We start from the raw sequence: 12,539 nt of genomic DNA on the forward strand, positions 1-12,539 counted from the left end.
CGCTGTTTGTCTTCCGGCCACGTTTCCCCAACTGTTGTAGGAAACTCTGAATCTTCCAAAAGCCAGCGCATCCTTGTTGTGTGACAAGGAAAATGATTTTTAAACACACGAGGCGGCTTCTCTTTTGCTAACTTGCTCGCGTATGAACTTTTTCTCTCTCTTTTAAGCCACAGCCAGAGGGAGAGCTGGGATTTTTCAGCAGAAATACAGCCTATGTACATTCTGCTTCTGAGCCCAAAATAAAGATGTGAATCCAAATTTTCTCTTAGCCTAAGTTTATTAAGAGACTACAGGGTTTTCCACCCTCCGGAACTAGACTTTTACGGAAACGGAGCCGAGCGCGGCTACTTCGCCTCCCAGCGAGGGGCGGCGGTCAAGATGGCGGCGTAGGAGGACGCCGGGCTCGCCGCCTCCCACACACGCGCCAACTCTGCAGCTGCACAAGGAACACGAGGCGTGGCAACGGCCTGAGCAACGGCTGCAGAGCGGACTGAGAGCGAAGGCCGCCTCGCCGCAGGCGGGGGACACTGGGACACGAAGTCACCGCGCGGCAACCCCGTCGGGAGGGCGCTCACACCCGAGCTTCTCCCCGAGGAGCTGCTCCCTGAGGAGCAAAGGGTTTGAACCCCCACATAGGGCGCCCCAAGTTTTAGAGAGAGAGAGAAGCCCCGAAGGCTTCCGGCTTCGACGGCCCGCAGAGCGGCACCCGCCACACCCGCTACCCCCGCCAGAGTCCGACGATCTGAGAAACGAACGGCTCTTAGGGCTCGCGCGCAGGAACTCACCGCCGGGGCCCGCGCAGAGGCCGCCGGGCCAGCAGGGCCGGGCCGAGTGAATGAGGCTCGTGTGCTCGTCCGCAAGCCTCGGCCTGAGGGGCGAGCGTCCCCCCTCTCCCACCTCCAGAGGCCTGCTGGCGGGCGGGCGCCTCCCGCACACGCTTCCTCCGCGGGCGCCATCTTTGGTTTTGTTTTGTTTTGTTTTCCTTTAAAGCTTGGCCTTCGCGCCCCTCGTCCGCCCCGAGCAGGCGCCTTCTCACGCTCCCCCTTGTGCAGGGCACTAGTATCTCTCCGAAGGGAGCTTCTGCGCACGTCTGACGCTCCGGGTTGGCTGCTGTGCACCAGCAGATGCCCACTGATGGCGTGGTTCGAGGCCTGAGGGCCTTGGGATCCGGGGTCGCCCGGCACTGTCACGACTGGGGACACCATGCTTGGCCGCCTGCTGCCGCCGGGCACTGCCCGGACGGCGGACCGAAACACCCCGACTCTGTGACCCCAGCCTCTCTGCTTGTCCCGAGCTCCCACCGGAGGAGCAGCGTTCACGTCGGGCCCACGTGGCGGGAGCAGAGGCTGGCGAGCGTGGTCTTCGCGCTCTCCCCGCCCTGGTCCGGCTCGCCGGTGTCTCCCTGAGGGCGCGTGCACCCTGCCTCGGTGCTCGGATGTTTGTGGCTGCGCCACGTGACATGTCTGCGTCACCCGGCGCCGGTGGCCCGTGGTGCTTCCGAAATAGTGAGAACAAGAGGCATTCGGAGAGGATGAGATGATGTGAGGTTATTTGGGTCCCGGGGAAAGATCTAGTCCCTCTAATCCCCGGGGTCTCCACCAGTGGGAGTGAGTGTACAAGAGGATAAAAAGGCCAAGAGAACCCCAATTAGGTTTCAGAGCGAATAGGACAGCGTCTCGCCGGTGTTCTCATCGCCCACCTTGTACAGCCTGGAGGCAGAGGTAGGACAGCGACGACTAATGAAGTGTCTGTTCTAGATCAATGTGGTGACAAATGTTCTAGGACAACTTGGATGGGTTTGGGTGCCCAGTTCTGAGGTCAGTCGCCAGTGAGGCGCTGTTGTAGGGGTTTTTTCGGACGTGATCACCATGTAAACGAGCACACGGTAAGTAAAGCCGGGGACCTTCCGGAATGCGGGTAGACTTCCTCCAAGCCTCTGCAAGGCTCAAGAGCAAAACTGAGGTCCAGGTACCCTGATGAGAAACTGTTCTGCCTCCAGATGGTCTTCAGACTCAAGACTCCATCCGCTCTTCCGTGGGTCTGCAGACTGCCTGCCCGCCTTGCAGATTTGGGACTTGCCAGCCCCCACAAGCACGTGAGTATATAAATAGGCAATGTGCATCCTATTGGTTCTATTTCTGTGGAAAACCCTGAGTGATACAGTGGGTAAGTCTAAAGGGGCACCCTGAGCCCGCATTGCCGGCCCGTCCTGCCCAGCAGTTCCTGGATAGAGACCTGCAGCACATCTGAAACGAGGAGTCGGGAAGACGGGGCTGCGGAAGACAGGAACTTCGCGACCAAAGTAAGTGGCAGCAGCCGTGGATTTCATCAGCAGCTACCCAAGTGACTCCAAAAATAGCAAGTGACACCTCAGAATGTGCCAGCTCCCACACCCCACGGGCCAGCACAGACTAACCATACCACAAAAAAAATTTAGGGAGGATACTGAGAAGAACAGAAGCCGGCTGATAGCCCAGCCCTCCATGGGATCACATCAGTGTCTCGCTGAGCCATCTTCATGAGAAGAGACAACGTAAGAGAGTAGAGTAACAGCCCTGATGTAAAATTTGTACTTTGAATTCACTGGGTGCATGATGAAATACACTGAGCTAAACATATTAAACCCAAACCTACCTTTCTTGTCAAGATTCGTTTCAGGAGAGGTGATGTCAGCAACATGGCAGAATAGGAGGGTCCCACTCGTGTTCTGCCTTAGCAACAATAATCTGATAGCCATCTTCAGTCAAAAGTACCTTTGTACTTGGGAGGTTTGCTCTCGTGGGAGTTTTGGAATCCAGATAAGAGATGGCAAAACCCCAATGGAGTCCAAGACCAAGGAGAGTCATTTTGAGAAAGCAGGCAGGTGCCCAGGCAGCAGGCTATCCAACAAAGATCCCAGTACAGTCACAGAAACAGCACTGTCCCTCTGTGGACTTGGCTGCTCCCCCATTTGGCCTTGGTCCTAACACCAGCACCATCTGTTAAGGGACCCTGGAAGAGGAATGACGAGTCACACCTACCTTTGCCTCCAGTAATAGGCCCTTCAGTACTCAGTCTGGCCATGAATGCTGAAGTGTCCCAAAACCCACCTCTTTAAACTCTGGTCCAGGAGTCCATGTCACCAGGGGATGGGCTGGCAGACACACCTGTCAGTGCCCCTTGAAGGCAAGTCAGCTGCCTTTGGTCCCACCATGAATCCTGAAATGGTACTGTGACTTGGCTCCAGACCCTTTCAGGGAGCAGTCCTGACCACACAGGGACCCAGCAGATGACATGCTTTTCTGTGCCCCCAAAGTCAGGCCCACTGATATCTATCCAACTGTGAATCCTGAATCAGCCCTGTGACCCAACTCCAAATTTACTCAGTCAGTCAGAAGGCAGTCCTGCATACCAACAAGCCCAGCAAGATGCACACCAATCCATTCTCTTAGAGGGAGTCCTGCAGACCTCAGTCCCAACCGTGGACCCTGAAGCAGGCTTCTGACTTGGGTGCAGCCCCTCTCAGATGCAATCCAGGGCAAATCCTAACCACCTAGTGGCCTACCCAGTGACTCAGCAGAAGCCTTACCATACTCAATGGGAGGAACCCCATCTGTGTACCTAACAGGTCTGCCGTCTGAGGACCTACTTGAAAACCTTGAAGTGGAGACTTGTTTTAGTACCACCCTGCTAACCAAGGTCATGGAGGCAGTCCTGTCCACCCAGAGAGCAGGGTGGACACCTGCCACAGAACCTGGTAACAGGAGCACAGTTGCTGGTTTATATAGTAAAAGTTTATTTAGTTTAGTAAGAAACTGCCACACCGTCTTTCAAAGTGGCTTTCAAGCTGCATTCATTCAAAGCAATGAATGGGATTCCTATTGTTCCACATCTTCATCAGCTTTTGGTATTGCCAGCGTTCTGAATTTTGGCTGTTCTAATAGGTGTATAACGGTATCTCATTATTTTATTTTTTTTTAATTGTTATTTTTTAAATTTCTTTTCAGTGTTCCAGAATTAATTATTTATGCACCACACCCAGTGCTCCAGGCAATACGTGCCCTCCATAATACCCACCACCAGGCTCACCCAACCTCCCACCACTCTCCCCTCCAAAACCCTCAGATTGTTTCTCGGAGTCCACAGTCTCTCATGGTTCGTCTCCACCTCGAATTTCCCCCAACTCACTTCTCCTCTCCATCTCCCCATGTCCTCCATTTTATTCCTTATGCTCCACAGATGAGTGAAACCATGTGATAATTGACTCTCTCTGCTTGACTTATTTCACTCAGCATAATCTCTTCCAGTCCCATCCATGTTGATACAAAAGCTGGGTATTCATCCTTTCTGATGGAGGCATCATACTCCATAGTATGTATGGACCACATCTTCCTTATCCATTCGTCCATCGAAGGGCATCTTGGTTCTTCCACAGTTTGGCGACTGAGGCCATTGCTGCTATGAACATTGGGGTACAGATGGCCCTTCTTTTCACTACATCTGTATCTCATTGTTATTTTAATTTGCAATTCTCTAACAGCTTATGATATTGAACATCTTTTCATAGGTTTATTTGCCATCTGTGTATCTTGTTTGGTGAGGTGTCTGCTCAGCATTTGTGTTTTTAGATTGTGATATTCTGCTCATTTTTTCAAACTTTAATATGAAGGGACAAATTCACTTACTTTTATAATAACCTCAAAATAGATTTCCTTCTTGGATTTCTACTATTTCCATCCTGAGATGGGAGTGAAGAATCAGAATTATTTAATTGGGGAAAAAAACCCAGATCCCTCACTCATATCTTCTCTGAAAACAACAACAACAACAACAACAACAACAACAAAATAGAACTGATATTTTCTCAGGGAGGAACATAGACAACATTGTACCTGAAAATAATAATAATTCACATTGTCCAGCTGGCCTGGAACATTTGCTACTTGACTTCCATTGTCCTGATTTCACCTCTAAAACACTGACAGGACACAGCAGTTATCAGCATCCCACTCCGGGTGATTAATCAGAAAGTCTAGGCTATTTTTGAATTGTCAACTTTAGTTTTATGAGCTATGCCCTCACTTGTTTTGAATGCCCTTGTATTTAATTCTTATCAATTTTACAGCCAAGTAAAACAGGGATCAAATTTACTCTACAAGTTCTGATTAATGAAATTATTTAAACAACTTTTACCAGTGGAATGGAAATACTGTTACTTTCTAATAACCAATACATTTTCAAATAGGTAGCAAGTCAGGATATTTATTTTCTGAAAATGTGTTATATCAAAACATAACAAAGTGCCATTGGGAAAAATCAAAAGCACCTTATTAAACCATGTTTTGGCATGAGTATGGTTTAGAATATGAAAGTGCGTTGTTAATGGGTCTCAAGCAGTTTATAATAGCTTTACAGGCATGGCTATTAAGAACACTAAAAGTATCATAACATAAAAAAAGAAAATAAAGAGACATGAATATAGGTCATGGTCAAAATATCCTTAGACATCAATAATTTAGATAAAAATTAGACTTTGCTTTCTAATACATTTTCATTTATTGGACCATATATGTAATGATTCAGATTAAAATTCTGTATTCTTTTAACCTTTTAATTTAAGCATTTACAATTAATACATATGTACTTTATGCTCTAATGGGATCTCTGAATATGTTTTAAAACTCTTGTTTGAAAGTGAATATTCACATAGTGATGGTTAGATCAAATTATATCATCAAAGATAAAATGAATAAATTTAAGGGCAGATAAAATTCTGAAATAACAACAAAACCACTGATCAGTAGAAAATAATTAAAAAGCAGAAATACCTAATCATCATGAATCACTAAATAAGTGGAAGTTCTAGAATATTTTTGGAACTGCAAGCAACTCAGAAGATCATTTGGTCCATCTACCATATTTGGGTAAATCTACAATTGAGAATTATCCTGGGCAAATAGTTGTCAGTTGTTCTTCTGAAGATTCATGGAACATTCGCTGATCATCCATTACAGTACCAACATGTATTAATTACATTCTAGAATGTCTTCGTTCTCTTTGTCTGAATTCTTTCCTGCTGCTATTTCCTCTGCTTTACCTTCTGAAGGAATTACAAATAATTTCTCCAAAACCAGAGCCGTGTTGATCAAGCATCAATCCAACCAATGTTTTTACCTAAATTAAATAGAAAATGCCAGTGTGGTGGGTAAACAGAAATAACTGATTCTTGAAACTTGCTTCACTTATCCATATATATTGTGTGGATATTCATTTATATACAAGTATGTGTCTGTCAAGATTGAAATATAATTTTTACTAAGTCTAGTGGTTACAAATTTAAAAAATATATATATATATAAATTTCTATTAGGACATCAAGAATTATTCTTTAGGGGACCTGGGTGGCTCAGTTGGTTAAGCGTCTGCCTTCGGCTCAGGTGGTGATCCCAGGATTCTGGGATAGAGCCCTGCATTGGGCTCCCTGATCTGCAAGGATCCTGCTTCTCCCTCCCCTTCTGCCTGCCACTCCCCTTGATTGTGCACTCCCTCTCTCTCTCTCTCTCTCTCTCTCTCTCTCTCTCTGTCAGCTAAATAAATAAAATCTTTAAAAAACAAAAGAATTATTCCTTAGTCATTTTTTATTCTTATTATAGTTGAAGAGTATTTTCTGACAATATATATTCCATTTTGACTAATAAAATTGTTGTTGTTCACACAATTATTCTCCTTGTAGATCGCACAATTTTGCTTTGGGAAAATTCAAGAAATATTTTCTTAAACACTGTTTTTCACTAAACTATATAAAACCTAGAATTGTGACTCTTGGAAAGTGAGACTAATTTAAAACCTTTGATGTATGATTTGTGACATGACTTCTATTTAGCCTTCATGACAGAACATCTCACAATGTATGTTATATGAGCAAATGTAAATTGTTATTAGAACTGATATAGCTAGGAAGTATTTTCCTTTGTGTAGTACAATTGAAGCATCAATTATGCTACAATAAATATCATTCCTTTGACATGTAATACAAAAAGGCATTTGAGAAAGAATTTTTCCACACTAATTTGGCACAATTTCTCATTACTAGAGGCAGAAATAACAAAACTTTGGATTAATTTCAAACTTTGTTAATATGAATCTTTCCTAAAATAAAAACTAAAATTTTCTTTTTAAATCAACTTTATTCAGGTATAATAGACATAAAATGCTATACATTTTAAAGTATACAGTTCAGTTTATATAAGAGGCCTTTGGAATGGCTACAGAAGATGTTTTCTTGCTGTGCAAGTGCACTCCTTATAGTGGTAAATTCCAAAACACCCTTTGGACACCTACCTTGTGGCTTAGCACTCTAAAATCACAAGTCCACTCACTTCAGTTTTTTGCCTAATAGGCACCTTCTTCATCCCAAGCAAAGGGAACAACTTCCATGTAGCCCACTCCATTTGGAGAAGCTAAGAGGAGAGTGGAAAAATTATCCTGAAAACATACTCACAAAATCCTGAAAAGTTGGTTTGCTTGAAACTCTACTGCAGGATGCTATTTAGAAGAAATGTCCCCACTTCCCCCCCTCCATTACCCCACTGTTCATGGACGATAAAAGTAGGATCTGGACTGATACCTTTTAGAGAGATGACCTCTGGTCTTTGTACATTGGACCATCAACCATGAAAATGTCCTCTGAATTAATTCTGGTTTCTTGTGGGGGTAAGAACTTCTTAAAGAACATTTTATTGGTTTATTAACACTAAAATTATAACCCAATATATTTTATTTTGCTCAGGACAAAGTCTTCATAACTATTTCCTTCGGGGTGGGTATGGGGAAATGAAGGGATAGTTTTGTTGTAAAGAAGGTGTGAGTCGTACTCAGTTCCAGTTTCCCATGCTGGGACTGTATTTGCCATTCCTTGGGCATGGGTTCAAAGACAGGTTTTCCAATCTGGGAATTTTATGTTTTTAATATTAAATGAAAATGGCAAATTTCAAGTATCTGTCATGATTTTCTTCATATTTGAAAGCATGTGCCCCTCTCTGGTGTATGAACATTTCAGAAGTTTCATTCTTTCAGACCCTTACACTTGTAAATCTAAGTATCTATTTTGTTAATGGGGTTTTCCGTACCCTGAGATTTTGCTATAAATGGGCAGCTATGCGCCAAGAACTGTTCAAAGAGTTCAGTGATTTTCATTGTTAACTCATTTAATCTTTATAACAACCACAGAGGTTGGTTGCCATTATCATCCTTACTTGATACCTGTCTGTGGCATAGGCAGGAATGAGGTATTTACTCAAGTTTGCACAGATAATAAGTGCAAGAGATGGAAATCAGACACAGCTTTGATTTGGCTCTAGAATCCATGTTCTTTTTTTTTTTTTAATTTTCTGAATTGTTTAGTAATTTTTATTTTTTATTTTTTTGTATTTATTTATTGTTTTTAAATTTTATTTTTTTTTCAGTGTTCCAAGATTCACTGTTTATGCATCACACCTAGAGCTCCATGCAATACGTGTCCTCCTCAATACCCACCACCAGGCTCACCCAACCCTCCTCCCCCCACCCCTCCAAAACCCTCAGTTTGTTTCTCAGAGTCCACAGTCTCTCACGGTTCTTAAACACTGTGCTATGCTGCCTTTCCATAGAGTGGCCCATTTTCTCTTCTTGAAGTGAATTAATTTCTGAAGTTAAAAATGAGGTTAAAATAAGATATTACACTTAGTTAAGTACATATCATATAGAATTTGGGAAGGGCACTACTTTGATATCTTCATATATTTCTTATTGTAGCATTATAGGGAAATCTTGTTTTCCCAAAGGAAAGTAGATATACTACCGTTTAGATGTCACAACTTGTAAATATATTAATCAATGATCTTTCTTGAAAGTCTAGAAATGGCATCAAGCAAACATTAACATTTAAAAGTGTAATGCCAAAAATGATCTAATTTCAGTGATTTTCAGAAATTTTTTTCCTGTTCAAAATTTATCATAGGGGACACCTGTGTGGCTCAGTTGGTTAGGCTCTGACTATTGATTTCAGCTCAGGTTATGATCTCAGGGTCATGAGATCAAGCCCCATGTCAGGCTCTGGGCCGGGCATGCAGTCTGTTTGAGATTCTCTCTCTCCCTCTCTCTCTGTCCCTCGATGTCACGCTCTCTTTCTCTCTCTTTATCTTTCTCTCAAAGTCTTTAAAAATAAATAAAATTTAGCATAGAATTTTATATCCCCAAAATTACCAATTCTCACATGATTAGACAGGAAACCATCTTATACCTAGCTAGTAGCTGTCATCAGTTTTGTGTCTTCTTCTGACTTTAGTTAAAAAAAAATCCAATAAACCAATCTTTATATATTATAAATTATATACCTAAAGTTGGTAGTTAAGCGTCCCCTGAAGACTTAGTCACTATGATTCTTGAAGCCTTCTTTATAAACCCCCAAGCCTTAAATTAGTTAATTCATTATGGATCTTTGCAAAGTTCACTTCATTTTTTCATGTCTCTTCATTTGTTGAGATACAAACTGAACACTATAATTTATTATGAAAATACATCTGTCATCATAATGCTCCATCTTGGGAGCACTGGTCTGGGAGTCAGAAGATTTAGTATCTATTTCCCCCTTTCCACTTTATTAGCTATTTTAAGTTACACAGGTCATCTGACTCATCTGCACCCCAGTGTGCTTACATGTACATAGTAGCAACTTGACTAGAAGATCTTTACTGTCTCAAGATGGTATGCTTCCATGATTTTCTCCAGTGAAACAATAATTTTTAATGGATATCTCTGTATATCTAAATTTCTTGCATTCGCTTTTGCCATATTTTTTTCTTTACAAATCAAATTATCCTTTATCCCAAGGGAGCATCATTATATTTATTTTTCAGCTGGTCAAAGTTGTTCAGAATTCTAATTTTCTATAAGGTAAGGGATTCATCCACTTAAAATATCAGTTCTTCAATGCCAATATGCAGTACCTAGGAAAAAAATCAAAATATTCTTGCATGTATTAGATCAGCTTTGGGAACTTATGTAAGATAAACTAGCATGTTTACACCTAGTCTCATAAGAGAAAAATTTAACAGGATAAAAATAGGTCAAAAGGTGAGATTAACCAATCATTACTGTTCCTCCTTTTTTTACCTCTTCTAATCGTATTTATTTAACACCCCCATTTACTGTGCTAGGTGCTATGCCAAGAAAGCACAACAGATGTATTTCTTGTCTTTGAAGAACTCACATCTTAAAATACGTATTACTGAAGTGTGAAAAAGGGTAAGAAATAGATTTAAAATATGCAGAGAATAAGTGACTCTTTCAAAGTATGTGTACTTTTACCAATATGTTCTAGTTGAAATCTTGTCGTGAAAGGTTCGTTATCATCAACTCTGACCCCACAACTTGGGCAACAGCTTCTACATTGCTCATCTTCATATGACTTTTAGGAAGGATCTTACAGAAAAGGAACAAATAGGGGCATCTGCGTGGCGCAGTGGTTAAATGTCTGCCTTCAGCTCAGGTCATAATGCTGGGATCCTGGGATCCTGGGATCCTGGGATCGAGCCCTATGTCAGGCTCCCTCTCAGTGGGAAGCCTGATTCTCCGTCTCCCACTCCTCCTGCTTGTGTTCCCTCTCTCACTATCTCTCTCTGTCAAATAAATAAATAGAATCTTAAGAAAAAAAAAAAAAGGAACAAATACTGTCTTTTTTTCTCTTTTCACTAGTGTTTTTACACACGTCTCTTCCTCCTTCCTTCCCCTCCCTTCCTCTCCCCTCCCTAGTCTACCTCACTCCCTACACCGTTTCTTCCTCCAGTTTAGGTACTTAATGTAAAATTAGCCCCATACTTCCCGTGGAAACTGGGTCCCCAAAATTAGTCTCAACTTTTTCTTGAAATTATTCTTAAATTATTTTTTCCTGAGAAATAACTTAAAGGGTTCCTGAGAAATAAATAATGATGATGATAAATCCAGTGTAGCTTCTTTTTGTAAAGAGACTTAGAACCTCCGGTAGAGGGAGTATAAGTAATCCTCGCTGCAGTTGAGGTTTGTACATTCTTAACGTGTGGTCCCATGGTTGGAGAAGGTCAGGAGAACTATAACGGAGGAGTTGGAAAATTTCTGGTAGGACTGAAATAGGGAGTGATAAGAGTTAGAAATATTTCAGCAATATTTGAGAATATGCAGAATGTTCTAAGAAGATGAGGAGGAAAAAAAAAAGAAGATGAGGAGGAAAGGAATGGTAGAATAAGCAGTCTGGGCATATCCTTATATTCTCATTTGTAACCATGGATAAGGAATGGGACAGTGAAGAAGAGGGACAGCAAGAGAAGAATTTTAATGAGAGTGGTTTGATGGCTACAATGATGAATTACTAGCTCACTCCTGATAAAACACATAAACACCCACAGCCTTCATTCCTTTGTAAAATGTGGCTAATGGCGTTCTCCTACTGAGACAATGTCAAAAATAACAATAAAAATTATTTAAAAGTTACCAATAGAAAAAAATCCCTTAAATAATAACTTTTCTTTCCTGAATTTGTTCAAAGCCTCATTCAACTATTCTACAGATTTATTTTAACATGCCATTTTTTATTCTAACAGAATACGGTTATCCTGTTTAAAAATCTAAGAGAATTTTTCCCTTTGTCAATTGAAACATGGTCACTCATGTCTATAAAATGATCATATAATGTAGTGGTCATATAATGTAGAATAAGATCTGTGTTTTTTTTTAAAATAATATACAAGAGAAAGGTTGGTAATGAAAGTGACAGTGAATAGAAACATGATAATTGGGAGATTTTGAATCAGGTGAGCCAGAATATTTAATATAAACCAAATCATTTAAAATTTATTTTACAGAAACAGATGCATTTAAATTACTATTTAGGTGCTCTTATACATTACTGTTTATAGGGTATGGTTTAAATTCACTGAACAATTAGTTACGGCTCAGTTGGTAAACGTGTTAATGAACCAAGCAGAGTCTGAACCATTTATTTAGGACATGCAAATACTTTCAAGCAAGGAGAAACGTTCTTCCCTCTGCAGGGACTCCAATGTAGAAAAATTACTGATTTTATGTTGATTCTCATGACAGTGTTAGAGTCTATAAAAGTTTAAAACTAAATGCTTGATGGGATTTGTATATTCAGTAGAAATAAAATTCAGTGCAATTGTATTCACAGTCTTTTTATTTTTTGCTTGGGAGTTTTAAAAATGCTTCTAGAAGAGGTGAATGTTTTATTGATTAGCTAACACTACAATTTTTTACTATGTATAAATAATTGCTAGGTGTTTCAGCAGATTCGAGTTGTAAAAGTGACTAGAGTCAACAATATTTGGTAAATTACTGTAATTCCTTACTACACATTTTTCACATTTCAATTAACTTTTTTTCCTCCCCTAAGTACTAAACAATAAAGTAACTGTGCCGCTAGAAATCATTTTGTCATGCCTGAACATTACCATTTCACAAAGAGCAATCATTTTTGGATACATAAGCTGTCAGTAAAATAATTTTATTTACCTTTTAATTGATGCTTT

General features: G+C 41.1%; 1 long non-coding RNA gene across 1 annotated transcript in view; it reads left to right on the forward strand.

Moving 5' to 3' along the window:
• The first annotated feature begins 1,518 nt into the window (after positions 1-1,518).
• The window catches only part of LOC125095869 (uncharacterized), a 30,878-nt gene continuing 19,857 nt past the window's right edge, over positions 1,519-12,539 (forward strand). Inside the window, exon 1 of the long non-coding RNA XR_007125977.1 lies at positions 1,519-2,302. This is a non-coding gene — a long non-coding RNA (uncharacterized LOC125095869). The remainder of the gene's footprint in view (positions 2,303-12,539) is intronic.

The sequence above is a fragment of the Lutra lutra genome, chromosome 3, assembly GCF_902655055.1.
Source record: "Lutra lutra chromosome 3, mLutLut1.2, whole genome shotgun sequence".
Lineage (NCBI taxonomy): Eukaryota > Metazoa > Chordata > Mammalia > Carnivora > Mustelidae > Lutra > Lutra lutra.